Source organism: Photinus pyralis, unplaced genomic scaffold (assembly GCF_008802855.1).
Source record: "Photinus pyralis isolate 1611_PpyrPB1 unplaced genomic scaffold, Ppyr1.3 Ppyr1.4_LG2, whole genome shotgun sequence".
Taxonomy (NCBI): Eukaryota; Metazoa; Arthropoda; class Insecta; order Coleoptera; family Lampyridae; genus Photinus; species Photinus pyralis.
Window position 1 is genome coordinate 45134755 of NW_022170403.1, and position 15397 is coordinate 45150151.

Genomic DNA, 15397 nt, shown 5'->3' on the forward strand with positions numbered 1-15397 from the left:
CCCGTATGATACAACTGATACAAGGCGGCGAAAATTTCATTGAAGTTCTACAGCAGAAGGAATCAAACATTACTAACTCGACATCCAGTAATAACCCAGGCGTTAGTGTTGAGGGCAATACAAATTGTTTAATTACAATCAATGTTAATGTTTGAAATAAAGAATTACAGCCAAATTTATATTGGGGTTTTTAATTAATTGTGTGAAGATGTCAAATTTGATGTATACAAATAACAGTCCGGTAAGTGTTGCTTAGCGACACTTACCGGCTCTGATGCTGTAATAACTCACCTACTGGACTCAAAATGATAGTGTAATCGAACATCTACCGGACAGTATGAAATAAAAAATATTACAGTACTAGTCAGGTAAAGATCAACTTTGATCTGTTTACTACTTGGATACGTTATAATCAAATTGGAATTACCTTTTATCTCTACCTGAACGTGATTTGTCTAAGCGTCAACAACATTAAGTTATAATTTACTACGTGTAGTAATTGCCAAGCTAATTAGAAAATGATAAATCGATAGGTATATAACACGGTTCAATCGGAATGAAGACGCAAGTTTTATTTCAGTTTCCGACATAAAAACTACTAACCTACTTAACTATGAAAGCCGTTTTCTATGTAAGTGAACTTTAATTTTGTAATAGTCTATAAGTAATTGTTATTATCAAATTACAGATTGCGTTTGTTTTGGCACTGTTTGCTTTTGCTGCGGCCAATCCTTCGCCAAATCCGAACCCAATGCCAAATCCTCGTCCTCAGTATTGGAATTATGGGTATGGAATGCCGATGCCATACTACGGAATGGGTATTTTTTAAATTAAGGGACGATTTCCAATTATAGTAATTTGAAATTTTTTCAGGTTATGGGTATTATTTCTAGAGCGATGATGTTTTTTATATTTGACAAATAAACTTGTTGCACATTTAAATTTATTTCTTGTTTCTTGTTTTTGCAATGCTAAGTAAGAAATTTGCATTCGCAATTGAAGTTATATGAAATCATATGAATTGTAGACATTGCGGTACTATGGCATAAAATAATCAAATCAAACTTCGGAATGGTAGTAGGAAACGTAATCGATAGCCATTTCTGTTCTTTCAGTCATTTGTAATTGCTTTGCTAACTCATAATCCAAACGAGTTATTTGTATTTCGTTTGAATAAATTCAAATTCTAGTGGATGAGCAGCGGAAAACGCTTAATAAACGGGAATGGAAACTTTTTACAACGCTCGTTTTGTAAAAATGTACATAAATAGCACTCATCCATTACACAACTTCCCAACTCACTTATAATTCACTAATTCGCTGATTTACAGATCAGAATTTTCATTTCGTTTATTTTTACGCATAAATAACATTCGTCATATGACAGGAATTTATAGCAAGATGTGTAAAAACCGCATCCGGTAATGTAACTATAAATTAATGTTAGTGGCGCCAATATCAGCCCTAAAAACTAATTCCCCAGTAATTGAACCTGACCAGCGTGTATTTTAATTTCTTCGCCGCAATTTGCGTACGGGAATTGATCGAGATTGATTTATTACACTGGATAATATCGAACATCCTACAAACGTGTGTTCGCATATATCACGGTTTACATACCTACACCGATATGTATGACGCTCTTTCTATTGCAGTACTTTGGAGATTTTTGATTAATGAAATCTGTGCACGTATTGATTTATAATGTCATTCGTTAGATGATGACCTCTTCCAAATTATTCCACTTGCATTGGGTTGTAATAAAGAATTGGTTGGCGGTTTTCCATAATATGTATAAGCAGATAAATGGTATCTGTTGCAGATGCAGATACATCAAGTTAGACAACTCCGAAAATACTAATATTAAAAATGATATATCAAAATTTGAATTTGTACATGTTTGAGCAGTTGCAGAGTAACTCCACAATGAACAACTATGGATTTACATTCATCTTTCGATGTTGTGTAGCATTTTTCCAAAACTGCTAATCTCATTTTTATTTATTTTTATTGAAATGACTCGTAAGGCTGCTTGTAACCAACCAGTTTGTAACCCTACCTGGATTTTTTCACTTCATTTGCTATCGTATGAAGATTTCGTTCCTCTAACTTTTGGTGAGAAGCAACTATTGAATTTCCTATATTCTTCTCCTGGGTATACAGGCTCCTTGACCTAATTCTAGGTTAATTTCTGGAGTGAGTTTTCTAAAATATGAAATATTATCAGGATTTTTATTTTATTTTATCTTATTTTGCCTTTATTTTTAAGTGGGCGGGGTTTCAGCCGAGGCTGCTCTACCAACCCAACCCACTATACATTTACAAATATCCATGCCCGAACCCGGATTCGAACCAGGGACCCTGTACCGCAGTCGAGCTTCCACTGAACTGCGCTACACGGGCCGACACTGCGCTACACGGGCCGACTGGACTGGGATTGGATTGGATACCTTAGTTAAACGTTAAACCGAGCTTTATTTTACTGTAAAATAAATTATTTCAAAAACTCATTTTCATCTACATATAACATAAACTTTTACTGTAACTACAAAGGAAAAGAACTATTTCTTTTAAACGGGCATTACAATAGCAAACATTTTTCTATTATAAAGCAGTTCTTTAATCTGTTTAGGGCATATTGTGAGAGAGGGGACCGAAACAAATATGTTGTCTGAAATTTATAACATATTTTATTTGGGTTACAAATGCTAGCTCAGCATTAGATCACTCTTTCAGTCAGCAAGGTTTCCACCTCTTTCTTCATTTCATGAATATAATGATTCCAATTGGAGCAATTAAAAAACGTGGAGGACTTAGTGATATTAAACAGGGACAGTACTTAGTAAAAATAATAGTGAGAATAAGTTTTGGAAGAGATTTTTGGATTCATTCGGGTTTTTGACTGGCACGGCAAATTAAAGTTCTTAATTAGTCTTGATCACAGTAGATTCAAGAGTACCGTATGATTCTTGATAGAATTTGGAGAAGATTGGCGTTTAGAAAGTCGTAGCCGTCGTGGATTACATATAGTTTGATATTCCATTATTTTAAGTAATCAAGTACCTTGAAATTACTTGATTATCATGTCAAATAGCAATTGAAAATTACGTCATACTTGATTTTCCAGTCAAGTCATGTAATATCATGAGTTACTTGCCTTTATGAATCACTATAATGCACAAAGAAAATTCTGACATTCTCAAATTAAAAGTAAGGTATACTGTAGAATTGAAATGTGTATTCTAATGAAATAAAATATCGATAGAACATTGAGATTGGATCCACCAATAAAGGTAACAGTGACTCGCCGTTTGACAATTACCTATACAAATGTGATGCAAACTTTCCACCAAATAAAACACTCAAGAGTTTACGAATCCTGAAATATACACATACTTTAAAATATGTATTCGCAAACGACAAAATATATTCGATATGTACATCTCAGATGGTTTGGGCATGCTTTATATATCTACATAAAATCGATTCTAAGTCAGTAAACCCTTTCGCATCGACCTAGATTCGTATTTCGGTTCCTTATGTGTATAAATCTTTAAATTTGAAATCTTTATCTGCTTTTCCGAATCTTTTCGTAGTCGAACCAATGGACAAAAGTTAAATCGTTTCCCGTTCCTTTGATGTAAGCTTATAGTTTATAAATATGCAACGAACATATATTTTCCATAATAATCCCACATTATGCGATCCGCTGCAATTTATGGGAAGATTTAAAGCTTAATGTTGCGGATAACGTGTACTGTAAATTTATGTAGGAAAACACCAAAATTTCAACACATTTAGTTACATTTTAATCTGTAATAATTATTGAAAGTCAACCAAATTAAACATACCACAAGAATAGCATTATGTTAGTGCAAAATTGAACGTTTAAAATAAAAGTTCAGTTTAACACAGAAAGCTGTTTAAACAACTAATGTTCCTCCACAAGAAGTAAATGTCTACGAGTACCATAGAAGGTTTACCTTTATAGCAAGGCAATCAGATTATGCTTATGGGAACACTGGGCCAGAAATTTTTTTTAGGAAAAATGATATTTGGAGATTTATAGGTCATTTATAAACCCCTTCTTCGTCAATATTTTCTTTTAAACAAGCAGCTCCCTAACAAGATACAAAGGGTGCAAGATTCCTGCATACAGTACGTTTGTAACATAAGATTCATATTCAACCAACTTTGAGAGGTCTTAACATATGGAGAAGACAAAATAATCGTAAAGAAAACTATTTTACCTTAAATGATCGATTGTGAGTAAAATAGTATACAAACCTCGCTGGTCAGTGGTTCATAACCAACGCCTCGCGCTTATACCTTAAGCCCTCGGGGTAGGTAATGAACCACCTCCCAGCTCGGTATGTAATCTACTATAACCAATTCAGAACCTTGCGCGTCTTCATACCTACGGCACGCGAACTACTGACTTCATCATATCCAATGATTCTCCTAATCAAATTTGCAATATCAATCAAATTTAAATTTAAATTGATTTATTCTCAATAAAATTCTCTTTACAACAAGGAACTTTGGAAACATTTGCCTTATTCCGAAATAGCAGAAGATTTCAATCCGTAATAAAATGTCTTCTATTATTAGGTATTTCTACTAAATTAGGCACTAAAATGTTACTCAGCAATTAAACAATAACCAAATTATATCGCGCATATTGAAACCGTCTTTGGACGCGAATGCTCCAAGGCGAATTCTTATTTTGTTATATGGACCACATAGTGGTCACCTCGATAATTACTTCTCCAAGAAACTTCCCACTATATGGTATGAATTAGTTCTCATCTTTTTTTTGACATGGCGTATACTATAGTCATTAATTTTTTTTTCAAGACAATTTCGAGTGTGTGAAAAACTAAGCTGTCCTTTTGACTACCCACACACTAGAATCCAGCCTACTAGCATTTTGATAAAGAGCCTTCAGATCTGCGGAATTTTTCATAAGCTCTTTTTCTGTAATCGAACCGAGATAGAACTGCCCCTGTTTTCTGCGACTTATAACGGATTCAGACTTCCAAAATGCATTACGAAGCAAGGTCCTATCGTATTGAAATGTACGGAATAAGGACCCACAACATTTGCACCGCGATTCACAAATTTATTGTGTGAAATTTCCACCAAAACCACTATCTGGGAAATAATTTAGAATTTGGAGGAAGCAAAATTCTTAAACTTTATCTACTCAAATCCCAACATCTTAAAAACCCAATTTTTTTGAAAAAATCGAAAAATATAAATACAGATTTACAGCTTGTGTTGCAAATACAGGATGTTATCACAATACTCATGTAAACGTAAAATAAAAAACCGGAAAGGAATACAGCGATCCGTACAACATTTACTATAAGAACGAATTTGTTATTTTACGTAAAAATTGGGGTGCAAACACAGGGTAGATTATCACAAAATGCTTAACCGCTGGAGTGTAAGGGGTGGGCTCATGGAACTGTAAAGTAAAAAGCCAAGAATAAATACAGGGATGAGTAATTATGGGATACATGGAGTTTTAATACGTGGTTTACCGAAACATCGCATGTTTTAGTTTAATTTTGGAATTGAACTACAAAATGAATGATGAATGATTTAGCATATGAGAAATCGTCAACTTTATTTTTTATATGGCCCGTAAAAAGTACATACTGGATTGAGTAGCATGTTTTTATTACGAATACATAAATGTACAGCACATACAAAAAAAAAAGAAAGTTGGAAATTGTTGGTTATAACAGGATGGTGCACCCGCGCACAACAGAACAAAAACAACAACAAAAAAAGAATTGATGACGTGCTTGCAATCTAAGGAAAGTTCGAGTATCTTATAGTTTTACTCAAAATTCACTGTTTAATGTGTTATTCTAGGTTGGTGATTAAAATGAATATTAAATACTGATAATAGTTTAACAAAAGCGTCCCGCCCGATACTGATATTTCTTAGAAGACCTATTAAATAGGAAAAATGAACCTAGGATTATGTAAAAGAACCGCTATACCCAGGAGGAAAATATAGGGAATATAATAGGGCTTCTTGCCAGAAATTGCAGGAAGGAAATCTTCGCATGATAGCAAATGAAGTAAAAAAACAGGTTGCGGCTGCAAAACCTAAACGTTTGCTAACATTTTTTATTGCAGCCGATTAAAGTCGTCCTTGCGAATCATTTAAATAAAAATAAATAAAAATGTTTTGAACTGAAAAATGCTACACAACATCGAAAGAGGATTGGAAATCCATGGTTCTCATGTGGTACACTGCCGGAAACTTGCGGTAAAGAATTACAAGTTAAATCCAACCTTAGATAATTTCATTACTTGTCAAGAGACTATTGCACACTCCAAAAGATTTTTGAAATACAAAAAACGCGACAGTTTCCAAAATCTATGTAATAACTTAAACTCATCTACGTTCTCAAAGAAATTATGGAATATCGTGAAAAAATTTAAAAGATGTCCTACCTCTCACCACGTATCGGAGTCATATATCGAAGAATTCGCTGACAATTTAGCCCCGGCGTATGTGCAATCAGAAAAAAACCAGGAAACGTCAAACGTAAACGATCCTTTTTTACAACAACCATTTTCAATTGAAGAACTCATCAAGGCAATCAAATCAGTTAAGAATACAGCACCAGGTTTTGATAATATTACATATCCGCTATTAAAGTGGCTGCCCACCGTGGCGAAGGAATTATTGGTAACTGCATTTAATAGAGTGTACCTGTTTGGTGATAGCGTGCCCACCTTTAAAAAAATCATTGTTGTCCCAATAATTAAGCCCAATAAAAACCCAAAAGATGCAAAATCATATAGGCCTATATCACTTTTGTCGTGTATATTTAAAACATTAGAGCGAATGGTCAAGAATAGGATTGAATGGTGGTTGGAAAGGACGAAAAAGCTACAGTCATTTCAATTTGGATTTAAGCGAGGATTAGGCACCGCTGATGCTTTAACAAAACTAGTTTCCGACATACAAATAAGTTATTCCAAAAAAGAAACAGTAGGAGCGGTTTTTATCGATTTCAAGGACGCTTACGGATGTGTGAAATTAGACATTTTGCAGAAGAAACTCATTAAATTGGAATTCCCGAACCAACTAGCGCAAAACCTGATCGGTTTGTACTCTCATCGAGAGATTTATATAAGAAGTGGCAAAGGTCAATTTATAGGCCCTAGGCCCTAGGCTAGGCCCTAATGCTGTTTAATTTGTATACGCACGACTTCTTGACTGTGCAGAGGATGACAGCATCAGTGTAATTCAATACGCTGATGATTTTATTATTTACACGTCACATAAGAATGTATCTGTGGTCAAGGAGCGTTTAAGTAAAGCCATTCGGAAAGTTAAGCAATGGTTTGGATATGTGTATTGAAAAATCTGCAATCGTATTCTTTTCACGGAAAAGGCGATATAATTTGAACCCTGTGGTTTTAGATAATACACTATTTCAGGTCGTTAAAAGTGTTACATACTTAGGGATCAGATTAGATTACAAACTAAGCTGGACGGAACATATACACATGCTAATTTTGAGTTGGATCCATCGTTCCTCGAAATGGGGGTTGAAATATATTATGTTATCAAAAATCTCTAAACCTTCCCCATATAGTTTTATTCGTTGAAGTTTTTAAAAATAACAGCGACTATAGTTTCGGCGTACTGCCATCATCAGGCGACTAGAAGTCTTATCGTCTTCAACGTTTGTAATTTACCGTTTTCCTGTTAACTTTCACAGTAAGTACTAGCTCTTAATGTTTTCAAATTTGCTATATTGTGATACACTTCTAGTCGCCTGATGATGGCAGTACGCCGAAACTATAGTCGCTGTTATTTTTAAAAACTTCAACGAATAAAACTATATGGGGAAGGTTTAGAGATTTTTGATAACATAATATACACATGCTAACTTAAAAATGTGAGAAATCCCTGAATATTTTAAGATTATTGACTAGAGTGGGATGGGGAATGAATTTTCCAACTGCATTAAAGGTTTATAAAGCACTTACAAGAAGCATAATAGATTATGGTTTGCACTTATATGGAGCAGCATCAAAACCAAATCTAAAAAGAGTCATAGTCATTCAAAATAAAGCCTTAAGGCTATGAAGTCAACTCCTGTAGAAGCATTGTATGTGGAAGCACGTGAACCACCACTCGAGTTTCGAATAAAGTATTTGGCTTTAAAATATGTTACGAAAACAATCTCCTTAAAACTGGAAAATATTTACAACTCGCTACAAGAGCTTATGTCCCACGATTTAACCTCGGCTTTTTGGTATAAAAAGCTCCGCTTTCCGTGGCAAGCCTTTACCTTCACGAATTAAAAATTTCTCTTTGGATACAAGAAATTCCGGACGCTTCCTACCACGATCTTTACGTCGGAAGTCTGCCAACGTACTTCCCTAGTTATATACCTAGGGGATTTTAGATATGATGCGCAACTATTTTATGGGTGGGAGTTGAATGTGCATTTTACGAGCTATCGACTAAATATTTAAAGTTATTTACTCTTGGAAAGGTCAAATCTATATTTACAGCTGAAGCGACTGCAATATTAGAAGCATTAAAATACTTTTATAACCGTAATGTAGCAAAGAACCTGGCCATAATGTCAGATAGTAAGAGTGTCCTGGGCACTATCAATAAAAGGGTCCATTATTTTCAAACCCATCCTTTAATTACAGCTATTAGAGCAGAGGCATTTAACATTATAAAGAAAGGACATACTGTTGCGTTTTACTGGACCAAAGGACATGCAGGTATACAAGCAAACGAACTGGTAGACGAATTGGCTAAACAGGCTGTAGAAGAGGGGATCAGTCTCGAGAATACCACACCAAGAACAGACCTTCTGAATGTTCTCAAAAGTAACATAGTTGAAGACTGGGATATCTATTGGAAGGAGTATCATAAAGAAAGACAAACACAGTATGCTTTAATCCACCCAACGGTTAAGTTTAGACCATGGTATTCTGATAAGTATACCCCAAAAAGATACTTTTCGACAATTGCACGTCTTAAATTTGAGCATGGGAGGTTTCCATCTCCTTTGTATAAGATCGGGGTTTTAGACTCGCCAGAGTGTGATTGTGGATTCGAGACTGGTGATTTGAATCACATATTTTTTAACTGCGAACTGAGAAGGCCCTTCATTGATCAGATGAGTGCACGGTTAACAGAAAGTGGTGTTCATTTTCCCATCAACATCGTTGCTCTACTGAGTTTCCAATTGTAGACGCATTTATGATATAGTAATTGAATACGTAGCTAATACTGGGTTAAATATTTAAGGGTGTGTGCGTGCATGGATTTGTATGATGTATCCTCTGTATTGAACCTGTCTTACCCTCCCCCTCCTTTACAAATTCAAGGTCGCTACCTGTATTGTTAAATTAAAAAAATGCCATGATAGACCTCTTGGCGAGAAGAGTGTGTCCTGTGTAATTCCTATAGAGTAAAAGAATAAATTACTGAAAATGTTGCTAAATGGGCATAGATCCCGAAATAGCAAAAAAAAATCCATGGTTGGTCGTTGTTGAGTTACTCTGCATATGTAACTTTATTGGTCAATCCAATTTTGATATATCATTTTTAATATTAGTATTTTCCCAGTTGTCTAACTTGATGTATCTTCATCTGCCACAGACACTATTTATCCACTTACACATAGTATGGAAAGCCGCCAACCAATCCTTTATTAGAATCCAATGTAAGTGGTATAATTTAGAAGAGGTCATCATTTAACGAATGACATAAATCAATACGTGTACAGATTTCATTAATCAAAAATCTCCAAAGTACTGCAATAGAAAGAGCGTCATACATATCGGTGTAGGTATGTAAACCGTGATATATGCGAACACACGTTTGTAGGATGTTCGATATTATCCAGTGTAATAAATCAATCTCGATCAATTCCCGTACGCAAATTGCGGCGAAGAAATTAAAATACACGCTGGTCAGGTTCAATTACTGGGGAATTAGTTTTTAGGGCTGATATTGGCGCCACTAACATTAATTTATAGTTACATTACCGGATGCGGTTTTTACACATCTTGCTATAAATTCCTGTCATATGGCGAATGTTATTTATGCATAAAAATATGCGAAATGAAAACGCTGATCTGTAAATCAGCGAATTAGTGAATTATAAGTGAGATGGGAAGTTGTGTAATGGATGAGTGCTATTTATTTACATTTTTACAAAACGGACGTTGTAAAAAGTTTCCATTCCAGTTTATTAAGCGTTTTCCGCTTCTCACTCACTAGAATTTAAATTTATTCAGACGAAATACAAATAACTCGTTTGGATTATGAGTTAGCAAAGCAATTACAAATGACTGAAAGAACAGAAATGGCTATCGATTACGTTTCCTACTACCATTCCGAAGTTTGATTTGATTATTTTATACCATAGTACCGCAATGTCTACAATTCATATGATTTCATAGAACTTCAATTGCGGATGCAAATTTCTTACTTAGCATTGCAAAAACAAGAAACAAGAAATAAATTTAAATGTGCAACAAGTTTATTTGTCAAATATAAAAAACATCATCGCTCTAGAAATAATACCCATAACCTGAAAAAATTTCAATTTACTATAATTGGAAATCGTCCCTTAATTTAGAAATTACCCATTCCGTAGTATGGCATCGGCATTCCATACCCATAATTCCAATACTGAGGACGAGGATTTGGCATTGGGTTCGGATTTGGAGAAGGATTGGCCGCAGCAAAAGCAAACAGTGCCAAAACAAACGCAATCTGTAATTTGATAATAACAACTACTTATAGACTATTACAAAATTAAAGTTCACTTACATAGAAAACGGCTTTCATTGTTAAGTAGGTAGTAGTTTTTATGTCGGAAACTGTAATAAAACTTGCGTCTTCATTCCGATTGAACCGTGTTATATACCTATCGATTTATCATTTTCTAATTAGCTTGGCAATTACTAAACGTAGTAAATTATAACTTAATGTTGTTGACGCTTAGACAAATCACGTTCAGGTAGTAATAAAAGGTAATTCCAATTTGATTATAACGTTCTCAAGTAGTAAACTGATCAAATCGAGTTAAAGGTTATGTAAAATTCACAGCATATCAATCTCGAAGCCTTTACACTATCAGGCCTGTTCTGTAATTATTAAAATAAACAGTTCGTTAAAATTAAAAACAGGGTTAAAAACATTAAACAACTTTGTGTGATAGTTCTTTACATAAAAGTCAGAAAAATTCCACATTATTGGCGAGGATATGAAGTACGATGCTCCTTTGTGGGTCTAGTCCCTTAATTTCCGAGTCAAGTAGTGCCATTTTATTGACAGTTTGCGAACCTACGTTTGCTGTATGGAGTAATTTGTTTTTTGTGATTCCCTTGTCATGATTTCACATCTTAATGAATATACAATTACCTTTAGAGAGAAGCAAAGTAGGCTCTATTTCATTAGCGATGCTAATACAAGTTCTTTAATGCTATTAGAGTGTCGCTCTATATTACAGATGGCATAAATAAAATACAACGCTATCAAACTTGAAGCACCTTAATTTAAGCATTTCTCTTAAACAACCTCTTTCGTTCTTGATAGAAGGAGGTGTCTAAAATGAGAATTTCGCTCGGAAAATGATTTAAGAGTTGAGGAAAGTACAAACAAATTGGAATTGCAAAACCGAATACTTTAAGATACAATCTTAAGTTCCATTCCTTGTCTGAGAGATTGTTAAATATGTAGATTTATGTAAATGAATACAAATTGGTAAGGTAACGGCCCAATTTAATTTAGGTACTTTATGAATATACTTAGTACGAGTGTTTTCGGCCCCCAAAACGACGCTACTCACGAAAATTATTAATCAATTCGTCCGTGTAAAGGGCGCGGATCCAGATCGCTTACGCCGATGCATAGAAAACAAAGAACGCAGCGAGCAAGTTTTCAGGACGATTATCGTATGATTACCCACTACCCTTTTATGACACGCGTTTGTATCGATTGGCTCCCGAATCGTATGAACGATGTTAGTTGAGTACGATACTCAAGGGAAATTAGTCGTGGTGGTCGTCTCCGCCACCGGATCTCCGGACTAATGTTAAGATTTACCGCTGCGCCACCGATAGTCTGTGGGGTTCGCTCACGCTTATAATAAGAAACCTATAATCTTTATTAAGAGATTTCCTCGGAGATCATATCGGTCACCGTTTGATACTAAAAATGCCCTAAAGCTAGATTAAACTTCTCCGAAGGCACTCAAAAATTTATTAAACTCCTAAACAAAAAAATATTTGACACATAAACGCTTTATCGAATTAGCTACTTAATTTTCCTTACTTTATCCACATATCGTCAACTTACGTAATCTCATCAACCGCTTTATGGATAAGCCATACAGAAATTTTAATAAGTTTCCTGTACTGGACAAAGTGCTGAAAAAATTACGATATCCACGAAGTAAAATCTCTTAAAACTTATGTTGCTGTTAAACTTTACAATAAGATGCCAGAAGACATAAGAGCTCTAAGTAAATTGCATATTTCTTTTACAACTAAGCATAATAAATGAAGAGAAAAATCAATTGAGCAACGCCTGGTCAATGGTGATTGAAAAAAAACACAATCGTGGTTCTTTTACTATTCAAAACTTTAAATCTTAGCAGAACCAGAAAATTGAGAACTTCATCACATATAATCTTAGTAGTAGGTATTATGTTCTCCTTTTGGGTTAAACTTAAAATGGTATAATCAAAATTTGAAAATATTCGCTTGCTTAAGAGATACGGGGGAAAATCAAAAATTGTCGATTTCGGAATGAACATTTTCTTAGTTACTACAAAACTTCATTTATAATGGCCGTTGAATAACCTGCAGTTTTCGAACAAGTATACGTGGCGTAGTAGGAAAGTTATCGGACCTAGCCTTATGTTTGACACGGAGCACTCTGTATATTTTATTCTAAGAAGAAAGCATGTGAAATTCTGTTTCATACGCACTAAAAGACTCTCTAAAAGACTAAATTCCGTACAGTTTGAAAAAATTAGGTAAGGGGTCAATGAAGTCCAAGACCTTAGCCACACAACCTTGTTCCTTTTAATTTTTCTCCCCGTTGGCCCCATAAACTAACGGCTTTCAACTTCACTTTCAATAGACTCTTCCATGGACTTACCCTCGAAGATTCCAGGGCTATGTTCTAGGTCATAAATATATTGCAATGCAGTTTTGTTTTCGTATAAATGCAAAAAGGTGAATTTTATTTGTTGCCAATTTTTCCAATTCTTCGCGGCTACATATTCTTTTTGAATGAATTAACACTCACAAAATGGCGTTTTATTAATCAACACGGTCATCTGTGATCATTGAACCATTTGCTTCGTTCCTGGCCCACGAATTATAGGAGAGTATGGGTAATAAATTGAAATCCAATGTACGGTTCATTCAGAAACGTTGTATTCCCACAGTACAGAAGATGACATAATGCTTATTATGGGATTTGGAGCATAAGAACCCATTTTTTTTAAAATACCAAGCTTATACTTCAACCTCCAAAATCAAATATTAAGAAGCTATGGTATACCAATACCTCTATAATAATTTTAGTTTCTTAGATTTTTCCAGTTATTTCAGATTGTTTCTTATTATACTCTACGTATTTTTATTGCCTATTCTTAGGACACAACCATATGTATTTTCTCTATTTATTTGTAAACAACTTCAATAACAGTTTGTTTAATTTGTAACCATTATAGGAAAGTTGCCTAATTTTGGATACTGGATTATCTCGAAACCTACTGACAGTTCTCTGTAATTAAGTGGACAAAACTATAGTTTTCCAACAAAAAATTATCCTGTGTAAACGGTATAGTTCAGTTGTGCACCACTAGGCGGTACCTTAAAATCACATGTTTATTTGTGAATCAGAGTTTTTCGTTTCTCCCGTTAAAATCCGTTATAAAAAGGTAAGAATTAAAAGTATTTAAGTGAAATTTGGCATGCATGTACTAGAATATTGTTAAAATGAAAACCAGCATCTGAATTGAACATTCCTGTCAAAGATTTTTTAAATTTTACTCACCAAACATTGAACAGGAGGAAGGTTGCCCAATTTTGGATAGGCAAGGTGTCTTAAAATTGGATATCCAAAAATAGGAATTAAACAATTCAAACCAAACTAAAAAGAATGTTTTCAAAAATAAAAAACTAAAGAAAGTGAAAGAAGAAGTTGATTCCTCAGACTCATCAAAAGATGTTCCTTATGAAGACGACTCAGATATGGATCCCGATCAAGAAAGTGATGCAGAGTATATTTTCTGCACTGCACGTTATTCAGAGGACCAAAACGGAGAAAACTGGATACAGTGTTCCATTTGTTTCAGGTGGTCACATGAAGACTGTGCTGGTAGTGACAAAAGAGCTTACGTCTGCGATCTTTGTTTACAAAAATAGGTTCCCAATATTGGATAGGGTATCCAATTTTGGGATACTTTTTTTTTATTTCAAAAAGTGTCATTTTTTATTTGGGCGTATTTTTTATACCTTTTAAGGGTAAAATAAACGGTTTTGTATGCATCACGTGTTTTTATTAAAGTAATAGCACTTTCTGAGTACAAAAAAATAAATAAAAAAAATTTTTTCCGGTTCAAAAAATTGAATTTAGAAAAAGTATCCAAAATTAGGCCACCTTCCTCTATTTTTTACAAATTTACCACTTTTGATAGAACAGAATATGATCGCTGGCCATCCGTGTACTAATCCGCGGTATTTTCCTGATTTTTGTCCCTCAAGCAAAAGCCTTATCGATACAGAATTAGACCCCATTCTATAATAGTAGGGGAGCTAGCACGAAATCCACTGAACGAGAATGATCAAAATTTTAACCGATGGAGTTCCATTTTGCCCTATCAGAGTATGCTAAAATCGATCGTCTGCCGTCTCAGGTCATACAACTTAAGGCGCTGCGGGTACTTCTTGTGGTACCAATTCTACAAGGTTGTTTTTCGAGAAAATAAGTTATACACCAAATGAAAACGTTGATAATAGCTCTTAAAAAAATATTTAAAAAAATCGCGCACATTTGATAACTCCGTAAAAAACAATTCTTAGTCGGTTTTTCACGAACTTTCTACGGATATAACTAGGTTACCGTTGGATGAATGAAGCTGATTCTTTTTATAGACTAATGATAGGTACAGCCAATGACTATGAGAGTGTTTCTTTTTTAAATTTTTTCTCTAATTATAAGATATCTTATAATGTTAAGATAATAAGATAATCTTGTAATTAGAAAAAAAATGTAAAAACGAAACACCGTTAAGTCATTAGTAGTACCTATCATCAGTCTGTAAAAAAAATCAGCTTCATTCGTCCAACCGTAACCTAGTTATAT

The 15397-nt window shown here is 34.4% G+C and overlaps 2 long non-coding RNA genes across 2 annotated transcripts; one reads left to right on the forward strand and one right to left on the reverse strand.

Annotated features, from left to right (window-relative positions):
- The first annotated feature begins 568 nt into the window (after positions 1-568).
- LOC116162825 lies at positions 569-946 on the forward strand. Its single transcript, XR_004143623.1, has 3 exons — positions 569-631; positions 689-818; positions 874-946. It is a non-coding gene; the product is annotated as an uncharacterized LOC116162825 (long non-coding RNA).
- A 9582-nt stretch (positions 947-10528) lies between these two features.
- Positions 10529-10951, reverse strand: LOC116162819. Its single transcript, XR_004143619.1, has 3 exons — positions 10844-10951; positions 10657-10786; positions 10529-10601 (listed from the first exon to the last, which is right to left on the reverse strand). It is a non-coding gene; the product is annotated as an uncharacterized LOC116162819 (long non-coding RNA).
- Positions 10952-15397: the final 4446 nt, after the last annotated feature.